This window comes from Dermacentor andersoni, chromosome 1 (assembly GCF_023375885.2).
Source record: "Dermacentor andersoni chromosome 1, qqDerAnde1_hic_scaffold, whole genome shotgun sequence".
Lineage (NCBI taxonomy): Eukaryota > Metazoa > Arthropoda > Arachnida > Ixodida > Ixodidae > Dermacentor > Dermacentor andersoni.
In genome coordinates, this window is record NC_092814.1 from 306,726,970 (window position 1) to 306,738,511 (window position 11,542).

Sequence of the window (11,542 nt, forward strand, 5' to 3'; positions counted from 1 at the left end):
GCGATACATCTATCGTATTATATTCCGCAGATATGTGCTTCATACAAAGTATGTTATCATGACCACGTTGTTCTGTCCCACCTTGGCTATCTGCGCATGAGCGGAAGTTGTATTTTCTTCTATACGTTTGTTCAGGCTGTCATTAAACAGTTGGTAGTTTGGCGCTTCACTGTCTCCCTTTCTTCTGTCCCTTTTCCAGAAATGTATTTTGCGCCACAAAGTATACCTAGGAAAACTTATGCGTTGCTTTGCTATCGCAAGCACCAGAGACCAATGGAACTGGGAGAAGGCCAGTAAAGTAGTGACAAACCGCACACAAGGCACACGAGCGCCGGCAACGTGTCCCTACGTCGACCGCGATTCGCGTGGCCAACGGCGTAGTAGACGCCGCGGTTGTCTCCACTCTGTACGAAGTGGAGGGCGAGGAGGACATCGAGGCACCCTAGCAGCCGCCGAAGAAGAACGCCCCTCCTCTCTCGCCTGATCCCCCTGCCTGGCCAACACCCTCTAAAGAACTAGGTATTGGCCTCGCGCTCCATAGGACAGGGCACGCATCCGGGCCGCGTTCCTAGTCCTAGCTCGCGTGCGCGCCACTCCTACCCATCGCTAGGCTACACCCACCCTCGCCGCGTCGCTATGCAGTGCAATGCTATTTTTATATTCTGTTTTCGCTCTCTCTCAGCTCTCCCTCCCCCAGCTCGGCGAAGCTGCGCAGGTCAAAAGAAACCCAGCGAAGTTCTAACAATTCCACTGTAAATCAACTTGCCGCCGGCGGACGCCGAATCTACAATATTTGCTTACGCGCGCAATGCCCTACTAATGGTGCAACTGCGGCGGCTGTTCCCACGTTCTCATTCTTGTGCATTTACGCGTGTATAACCCGGGAAGTTTAGCCAGCGCAACTCAGGACAGCACTTGCCGTAATGCGAAGATTGCAAGCTCGGCTCTCACCGGCGGCAAGATTATTTTCTGTCTGCTTCTATTTCCCTTTATTTTATCAATTTCTGCACTTCATATAAAATTATTGCAATGAAGAAGACCGGTATTACTTGCAGAAGCAGAGTGCGCTGCTCACTCAGAAAGAAGTCGGCAGTGTTACGTTTCGCCTACAACGCGCGGTAATGCCGGCGCGGATGCAACGGACGCCGGGGCTTTGTTCAAAGCGGCGGACATTTTGGCCCGTTCGACGCCGCCGAAACGCCTACCCGCCAAGCGTGTCCAGGCGTGTTTCAGTGCCACGTGTCTTCGTGTGTGCGTGTGTGTGTGTGTGCCCTCGCTTGTCAAAGCGCGGCAGCCGGGGAGCGGAGTTCCCCGAATGAGGAGCCTGGAGGTCTCTCGGCTCAACCGTTCGCGCCGTCGTGTGGGCGGGTTGGCGATGCGTCACTGCACTCGGTTCAGCAGGTCTCTCGGCTCGACCGTGCGCGCCGTCGTGGGCTCATGCTCAGCCGTCCCGTGACCTTCATCCCGTGACCTTCATCCCGTGACCTTCCCTTTTGGACCGCGACGCCGAGAGTATAAGAGCAGCTGCCCCCGGACGCCAGGAGAGAGGCTCCGATTTGTACTGTTGAGTTACGTGCTCTCCCGTCTCTCCACTTCGGTCGACCTGACCGGCCGCTCTTTTGCTATGTTAGAATAAACAAGTTGTTCTGTTACCAGTCTTCTCATGCTTTGCCGGGACCTTCGGATGCTTCCAGTGCCCCAGGCCGCCAGGCCAACGCTACCCTTGGGGCTTGCGACCCATTCGCAATAACGGGCGTCAGCACCGAGACCCCAACAACTCGTGCCAGCGGTGCGATTCCAACATCTGGTTGCCAGCGGTGAGATCGCGACAACGGAGGCCAGCAGCGAAGAGATGCGGTTGACTGTATGCTGAGCAGCACAACGACCATCCGGGAGCAGTGCAACGAGCCCTGTGTGATGACTGGTTGCCTGCAGCGGAACGACTGCGCTGAATTCTTGGCTGCAAGGTTTGGTGAGTGCGGGACTTTCTTCTTCTGAGTTTTGCCAGGCTTTTGTTAGTGTTAGAAACAGAGCTGGTAATTGTGGTTGTCGTTGCTACCGGGTTAGTTTGCGGCAAGACAATAGTAGGCAGTAGAGAAAGCAGCATTCAGAGCAGCCATGGATTTGAAGTCGTTGCGCAAACCGAAATTGTTGGAGCTTGCGAGAGAGTTGGGTCTGGATGTCTCAGACAAACTCAGAAAACCAGAACTGCTAAGGGCTATTCTTGAGTTAGAAGCTGAGGATGACGAGCTGTCGGAATGCCTTGAGACCATTGAGGAGAGGGAGCTTGAACTTAAAGAACAGAAACAGAAAGATGAGCGTGAACGAAAAGAACAGAAAGAAAAAGAAGAGCGCGAACACGCTTTGGAAATGAAGCGTCTCGAGGTAGAGATGGAACGCGCTCGTAATGGAAGTCAGGCACACGGTGCAGGAGAACGAGTATTGTTCAAAATGACTGACCTGATGCGGCCGTTTAAGCTTGGAGAGGACATTGGTTTGTTCCTGGTTAACTTTGAGCGAACGTGCGAGAAGCAGGGGTTCTCTCGGGAAACGTGGCCACAGCGCTTGCTCACTTTGCTACCCGGCGAGGCGGCCGACGTAGTCGCTCGCTTGGAGAGAGAGGAGGCAGAGGATTTCGACAAAGTGAAATCGAGTCTGCTGAAAAAGTACCGGCTGTCAGCGGAGGCGTTCCGTCGGAAGTTTCGGGAAAATGAGAAAGGCAAGAGTGAGTCATATACAGAGTTTGCCTACAGGCTTATGTCAAACATGCAGGAGTGGCTCAAAGAAGAGAAAGCGTTTGGTGACCACGAGAAAGTTCTGCAGTGTTTCGGGCTAGAACAGTTTTATAGTCGGTTACCTGAGAACGTGCGGTACTGGGTCTTGGATAGGCCAGACGTTAGTACGGTGGCTAGAGCCGCTGAGTTAGCCGAGGAGTTTGTGACGCGTCGGGCTCGTGGAGCTAAGGACGGTCAAAAGGGTGAATTTGGCTCCAAGTTTGAGAGGCCAAAGTTCACGCCCATGAGAGCAAAGGGGGACACACGTAGTTCGGATGCGAGTGAAAGCAGTCCGACCGAACGTAAGGAGACGGCGGCAACCGAAGCCGAACGCAGAAAGCGGTTCGAGACGAGGCAAGCGCGCGTTTGTTATACGTGCCAGAAGCCGGGTCACTTTTCGGCGCAGTGTCCAGAAACAAAAACACAAGTCGTGTTTTTGTCTATATGCAGCACTGACGAGAACATGAAGCTTCTCGAGCCTTACATGCGAGACCTCCTCGTGAACGGGAAAGAGTGCCGAGTGCTTCGCGATTCCGCAGCTACAATGGATGTAGTTCACCCCTCTTACGTAGAACCCGATATGTTCACGGGCGAGTGCGCATGGATCAAGCAAGCAGTGGAAGCTCATAGCGTGTGTCTGCCGGTAGCAAAAGTGCTTATTGAAGGACCTTTCGGAGCACTTGAGACGGAGGCCGCAGTGTCATCTATGCTGCCCCCCCAGTACCCGTACCTATTTTCGAACAGGTCTGATCACCTCCTGCGCGAGAAGGGGCTTTTGTTTGGTGAGGCTAGCGTTCAGGCCTTAACCAGATCGAAGGTTCGGGAGCTCGCTGCAAAGGCAGTAGTTGCGGGGCCGACGTTGTTGAACGATGAAAAAGGGTCAGAGGCGCAGCAAGCTGGTATTCAGAGCACGCCCGAACTGAATAAAATTGAGCCTGTAGCGTTAAAGGCAGCAGATACTGGAGAGGAAATTCCCGACACGGGAAAGTTAGAAGAGCTGTCTCCAGATTTGCTCATCGCGCCTACGTCAGACGGACTTAACAGGTTGCTAAAAGTCAGCCGGTCGGCTTTGATAGCCGAGCAAAAGAAGGATGGCAGCCTAGAAAACATACGCTGCATTATCAAGGAAGGTATCGCCAAGAAAAATGCTCGCTTTGTGGAAAGAGGTGGGGTCCTGTACCGGAAGTATCTAGACCGCAGGGGAGTGGAGTTCGATCAGCTGATCGTGCCTCAATGCTATCGTCAGGATCTGTTGCGCTTGTCGCATGGGGGTTCGTGGTCCGGACACCTAGGAGTTAAGAAAACTAAGGACCGTCTCTTGCAGGAGTACTATTGGCCAGGGAGTTTTCGGGACGCAGACCACTTTGTGAAGACATGCGACACCTGTCAGCGGGTGGGCAAGCCAGGGGACAAATCGAGGGCGCCGTTGAAGTTGGTACCTATCATTACGGAGCCTTTTAGACGGCTCGTTATTGATACAGTGGGACCTCTGCCGGTAACAGCCACGGGGTACCGACACATTTTGACTGTGATCTGCCCAGCGACAAAGTTCCCTGAAGCAGTGCCGCTTAAAGAACTCAGCTCAGTTGAGATAGTCAATGCACTACTGTCCATATTTGCGCGAGTTGGTTTTCCTGCAGAAATCCAGTCAGATCAGGGTACAGTGTTTACTAGCGCTTTGACGACAGCCTTTCTCGAAAGGTGCGGGGTAAGGCTGTTACACAGCTCAGTGCACCACCCCCAGTCGAATTCCGTTGAGAAGCTCCACTCCGTCATGAAGCGCGTGTTGAGAGCATTGTGTTTTGAACATCAAACTGACTGGGAGCTGTGTCTGCCTGGAGTGATGTTTGCTTTAAGAACCGCGCCGCATGCGGCTACGGGGTTTTCGCCAGCTGAGCTGGTGTACGGTCGCTCGCTGCGATCTCCGCTTCGCATGCTTCGAGAGTCATGGGAAGGCAGGGGCGACGACCCAGTCGTGGTAGAGTACGTGCTTAAGCTCCTCGAACGCTTAAGAAGGGCACAGGAGTTGTCAGGTGAAGCAATGGCAGAGGCCCAGCAGAGGGCCAAGGTTTATTATGATCGGACAGCCAGGGCCCGTCGTTTTGAGGTGGGCGATGAGGTCATGATATTGCGCACATCGCTAAAGAACAAACTCGACGTGCAGTGGGAGGGCCCAGCACGGATTGTTCAAAAACTGTCGGACGTTAACTACGTGGTGAGTCTGCCAGGAAAGCGGAAAGCACAGCAAGTTTACCACTGTAATCTGCTCAAACCCTATAAGCAACGGGAAGCAGTGGTGTGCATGATGGTAAACGTTCCCGAAGAGCTTCCGGTCGAGCTTCCGGGACTAGGCTCAGTGACAAACAGGAAAGACACCGATCAAGTCATTAGTGACTTAATAAGTAAAGCATCGCTGTCGCCTGAGCAGAAAACAGAACTACACCAGCTCTTACAAGAGTTTCAAGGTCTGTTCTCTGAGAGGCCTGGTAGGACTTCTGTCCTTACTCATGACATAGAACTTACCTCCCCAGAGCCAGTACGATCCAAGGCGTACCGGGTGTCACCCCGCCAGAGCGATATTATGGAGGCTGAGGTAAAGAAAATGCTACAGCTCGGTGTTATTGAAGCGGGTGAGAGTGATTATACCTCCCCTTTGATTTTAGTTGAGGTACCGGGCAAGGAACCTCGTCCTTGCGTCGACTACCGCAGGCTTAATTCCATCACTAAGGATCAAATTTATCCGATCCCTAACATCGAGGAGCGCCTTGAGAGAGTGAGTAGCGCTCAGTTTATTTCCACCCTAGATCTTGTCAGGGGTTATTGGCAGGTTCCACTTACAGAAGAGGCTAGTAGGTATGCGGCGTTCATTTCACCAATGGGGACATTCCGTCCTAAAGTTTTGAGTTTTGGTTTGAAGAACGCGCCATACTGCTTTTCAAGCCTCATGGATAAAGTGTTGCGGGGACAGCAAGAATTCGCTTTACCGTATCTAGACGACGTAGCGATATTCTCCGCATCCTGGCGGAACATATGGCGCACTTGCGGGCAGTGCTAACCCGCCTGCGCGATGCGGGCTTGACAGTCAAGGCTCCCAAGTGCCAGTTAGCACAGGCCGAGGTTGTCTACCTCGGACACGTGATTGGTCGGGGTCGTCGCCGCCCCTCTGAAATAAAGGTGGCCGCTGTGCGAGACTTCCCGCAACCGCGCACGAAGACCGATATTCGGTCGTTCTTAGGTGTCGCCGGCTACTATCAGAGGTACATCCCCAGGTACTCTGATATCGCGGCTCCCTTGACGGATGCTCTAAGAAAGACAGAGCCGCAAACAGTCGTCTGGGATGAGACGAAGGAAAGAGCTTTTAGCGCCCTAAAGAGCGCCCTAACAAGCCAGCCTGTGCTACGATCGCCCGACTACACAAAAGGGTTCGTTGTTCAGTGTGATGCTAGTGAGCGAGGCATGGGCGTTGTACTGTGCCAACGGGAAAATGGAGAAGTAGAACACCCCGTCCTGTATGCTAGTCGTAAGCTGACCAGTCGTGAGCAGGCGTATAGCGCCACCGAGAAAGTGTGTGCGTGTATCGTGTGGGCCGTTCAGAAATTGTCATGTTACCTAGCCGGCTCGAGGTTTATCATTGAAACGGATCACTGCCCTCTCCAATGGCTGCAGACCATCTCTCCCAAAAATGGCCGCCTCCTGCGCTGGAGCCTCGCTTTGCAACAATATTCCTTTGAGGTGCGTTACAAAAAGGGGAGTCTCAACGGTAACGCCGATGGCTTAAGTCGAAGCCCCTAACGTGGGAATCAGCCTCAAAATTGCTTGTTACTGATGTTTTTCTTCCTGAGGCAGGATTTTTAACTTATTGCTTTTGTGTAGTGTTTCAAAGTGATGATGTGCTTTCTAGTGCAATTTTCCGATTTGTGGACGCGTTCTGAGTGCTGCTAAACTACTGTAAGGAACTAGGCAGCAGTATAAAAGGGGAAAGAGCCTGGCAGGGCTTAGTGAGGGTTGTGCCGTGCTTGCTGACTGAGCGGTTGACTTTCAGGCGTGGTTCTAACGCTTGCCGGAAACGAGAACAAAAATGTCAACTCTCCCGAAGTCACTTTGCAGTGTCCTGTGTGCACCTGAACGTGAGAACGAGGCCTTCTCTGTGCGCTGCGCTCAAGAAACGCCAAAGGACGCCCGACTACGGTTATGAGCATCATCGAGCGACATCCCTCCGGACAGCGGATGCAGTCCCCTGACCATCGGGATCTCCTTCCCCCGGCGGGGCGGTCTGTTACGTTTCGCCTACAACGCGCGGTAATGCCGGCGCGGATGCAACGGACGCCGGGGCTTTGTTCAAAGCGGCGGACATTTTGGCCCGTTCGACGCCGCCGAAACGCCTACCCGCCAAGCGTGTCCAGGCGTGTTTCAGTGCCACGTGTCTTCGTGTGTGCGTGTGTGTGTGTGTGCCCTCGCTTGTCAAAGCGCGGCAGCCGGGGAGCGGAGTTCCCCGAATGAGGAGCCTGGAGGTCTCTCGGCTCAACCGTTCGCGCCGTCGTGTGGGCGGGTTGGCGATGCGTCACTGCACTCGGTTCAGCAGGTCTCTCGGCTCGACCGTGCGCGCCGTCGTGGGCTCATGCTCCGCCGTCCCGTGACCTTCATCCCGTGACCTTCATCCCGTGACCTTCCCTTTTGGACCGCGACGCCGAGAGTATAAGAGCAGCTGCCCCCGGACGCCAGGGGAGAGGCTCCGATTTGTACTGTTGAGTTACGTGCTCTCCCGTCTCTCCACTTCGGTCGACCTGACCGGCCGCTCTTTTGCTATGTTAGAATAAACAAGTTGTTCTGTTACCAGTCTTCTCATGCTTTGCCGGGACCTTCGGATGCTTCCAGTGCCCCAGGCCGCCAGGCCAACGCTACCCTTGGGGCTTGCGACCCATTCGCAATAACGGGCGTCAGCACCGAGACCCCAACAACTCGTGCCAGCGGTGCGATTCCAACAGCAGTGAAAGAATTGTGTTCGTTCCGCCATTGCAGGTTAACTTGCTGCGTCTGTCTTTATTAGTAATGAAGAGTGCTTGTGCCAGACGCTCTATTATATTTGGTTGAGGTTGCGGGATCGATCCTATCTTAGACCTCCGCAGCGTTACCTTGCGTCCAGCTTCTATCATGGCCACAGCCGAAGGGGAGCAGATTGTTTCCCAGCCTCCGACTATGGTATTTTTCAGCTCACTTCGGCAACGCGACCCTGTTTTCTTCAGCAGTACCGGCGACCTGGACGTCGAAGACTGGCTTGCGTCACACTACCGTTTAAGCAAGCGCAATAACTGGGACGACACAAGATAACTCAACGATGTCATCTTTTATTTGATTGATGTCGCCAGTCTCTGGTTTTGTAACCACAAGACTGATATACCACCTGGTCATCCTGTAAAATGGGATACGCGGAACTTTTGGGCCGTCCAGCCCTTCCCAAGTTACGTGCCGAACAGCGCTTGCGAGGGCGAGCTTAGCAACGCGGAGGAATGTACACCAGCTATATTGAGTATGTGGTCGACCTTTGCAAGCGTGTCAGCCCATCCATGACGGAGGCCGGCAAGATCAAACACATCCTGAAAGATGTCACTGGCGATGCATTCCTGTTGTTCGCTGCCACGAGCACACTAATCGTAGCCGATTTCATGCAGAGAGGGAGAGAGAGAAACGAAGAGGGAAAGAAAGATAGGGAGGTTAACCAATGACGTATACGGTTGGCTACCCTACACTTTGGGAGGGGGAAAGAGACTAATAGAAGAGAAAAGAAAAGTAATAGATTCAGTCATCTTGAGTGTCAGTCACAGAGAAATCTCCACTGTCACAAGCGTTCTTACAATCCAGTATCCTTCACGAAGTGAAGGGCTTTTGTGGCCTTTTACATGCAAAGGTGCAGAGGTGGCGTAGAGGTAGAACACCCGCCTCGCGTGCAAGAGGTCCGTGGTTCGAATCCCGCTGCCGCGCAATTTTCCACCGGAATAAAAAAAAAATCCGCGTGTTCATAAAATTGCATAAACAGGCCTGGAGTGTGGCCTGATCCCGGTGACCAGAAACGCTAACGCACTCGCTCATCAGAGCAGGATTGGCCACCCTGGTGCAGTGCTTGGCCACAACCTCCTATATGAACACAACAATCAAACCCCGGCCCTCAGTCCCCAGCAGCTGCGAAGCAACTGACCACGGCGGCGGTCAGACCTGCGACGCTGCAGAGGGTGCTAAGAATCCCTTGCTCCGGACAGGCCGCCATTGGAATATGAACCTGGCAACGTTTAAAGCTAGAACGTTATCTAGTGAGGCGAGTCTAGCAGTGCTATTGGAGGAACTAGAGGGCAGTAAATGGGATATAATAGGGCTCAGTGAAGTTAGGAGGCCAAAAGAAGCATATACAGTGCTAAAAAGCGAGCACGTCCTGTGCTACCGGGGATTAGCGGAGAGACTAGAACTAGGAGTCGGATTCCTGATTAATAAGAACATAGCTGGTAACATACAGGAACTCTATAGCATTAACGAGAGGGTGGCAGGTCTTGTGAAACCTAATAAGAGGTAAAAAATGAAGGTTGTACAGGTCTACGCCCCTACATCTAGTCATGATGACCAGGAAGTCGAAAGCTTCTATGAAGACGTGGAATCGGCGATGGGTAAAGTCAAAACAAAATACAGTATACTGATGGGCGACCTCAATGTCAAGGTAGGCAAGAAGCAGGCTGGAGACAAGGCAGTGGGGGAATATGGCATAGGCACTAGGAATAGCAGGGGAGACTTATTAGTAGAGTTTGCGGAACAGAATAATATGCGGATAATGAATACCTTCTTCCGCAACCGAGATAGCCGAAAGTGGACGTGGAGGAGCCCGAACGGCGACACTGGCAATGAAAAAGACCTCATACTCTGCGCTAACCCTGCCATCATACAAGATGTGGACGTGCTCAGCAAGGTGCGCTGCAGTGACCATAGGATGGTAAGAACTCGAATTAGCCTACACCTGAGGAGGGAACGGAAGCAACTGGTACATAAAAAGTCGATCAATGAGTTAGCGGTAAGAGGGAAAATAGAGGAATTCCAGATCAAGCTACAGAACAGGTATTCGGCTTTAACTCAGGAAAAGGACCTTAGTGTTGAAGCAATGAACGACAATCTTGTGGGCATCATTAAGGAGTGTGCTATAGAAGTCGGTGGCAACTCCGTTAGACAGGATACCAGTAAGCTGTCGCAGGAGACGAAAGATCTGATCAAGAAACGCCAATGTATGAAAGCCACTAACCCTACAGCTAGAATAGAACTGGCAGAACTTTCGAAGTTAATCAACAAGCGTAAGACAGCTGACACAAGGAAGTATAATATCGATAGAATTGAACAAGCTCTCAGCAATGGAGGAATCCTAAAAACAGTGAAGAAGAAACTAGGAATTCGCAAGAATCAGATGTATGCGTTGAGAGACAAAGCCGGCAATATCATTACTAATATGGATGAGATAGTTCAAGTGGCTGAAAAAAAAATAAATTATGGGGTTTAACGTGCCAAAACCACTTTCTGATTATGAGGTACGCCGTAGTGGAGGACTCCGGAAATTTCGACCACCTGGGGATCTTTAACGTGCACCTAAATCTAAGTACACGCGTGTTTTCGCATTTCGCCTCCATCGAAATGTGGCCGCCATGGCCGGGATTCGATCCCGCGACCTCGTGCTCAGCAGCCTAACACCATAGCCACTGAGCAACCACGGCGGGTAAAGTGGCTGAGGAGTTCTATAGAGATTTATACAATACGAGTGGCACCCACGATGATAATGGAAGAGAGAATAGCCTAGAGGAATTCGAAATCCCACAGGTAACGCCAGAAGAAGTAAAGAAAGCCTTAGGAGCTATGCAAAGGGGGAAGGCAGCTGGGGAGGATCAGGTAACAGCAGATTTGTTGAAGGATGGTGGTCACATTGTTCTGGAGAAACTGGCCACCCTGTATACGCAATGCCTCATAACCTCGAGCGTACCGGAATCTTGGAAGAACGCTAACATAATCCTAATCCATAAGAAAGGGGACGCCAAAGACTTGAAAAATTATAGACCGATCAGCTTACAGTCCGTTGCCTACAAAGTATTTACTAAGGTAATTGCAAATAGAATCAGGAACACCTTAGACTTCCGTCAACCAAAAGACCAGGCAGGATTCCGCAAAGGCTACTCAACAATGGATCATATTCACACTATCAATCAGGCGATAGAGAAATGTGCGGAATATAACCAACCATTATACATAGCTTTCATTGATTACGAGAAAGCGTTTGATTCAGTCGAAACCTCAGCAGTCATGGAGGCATTGCAGAATCAGGGTGTACACGAGCCGTATGTAAAAATACTGAAAGATATCTATAGCGGCTCCACAGCCACCGTAGTCCTCCATAAGAAAAGCAACAAAATCCCAATAAAGAAAGGCGTCAGGCAAGGAGATACGATCTCTCCAATGCTATTCACAGCGTGTTTACAGGAGGTATTCAGAGACCTGGATTGGGAAGAATTGGGGATAAAATTTTATGCAGAATACCTTAGTAACTTGCGATTCGCTGATGATATTGCCTTGCTTAGTAACTCAGGGGACCAATTGCAATGCATGCTCACTGACCTGGAGAGGCAGAGCAGAAGCGTGGGACTAAATATTAACCTGCAGAAAACTAAACTAATGTTTAACAGTCTCGGAAGGGAACAGCAGTTTACGATAGGTAGCGAGGCACTGGAAGTGGTAAGGGAATACATCTACTT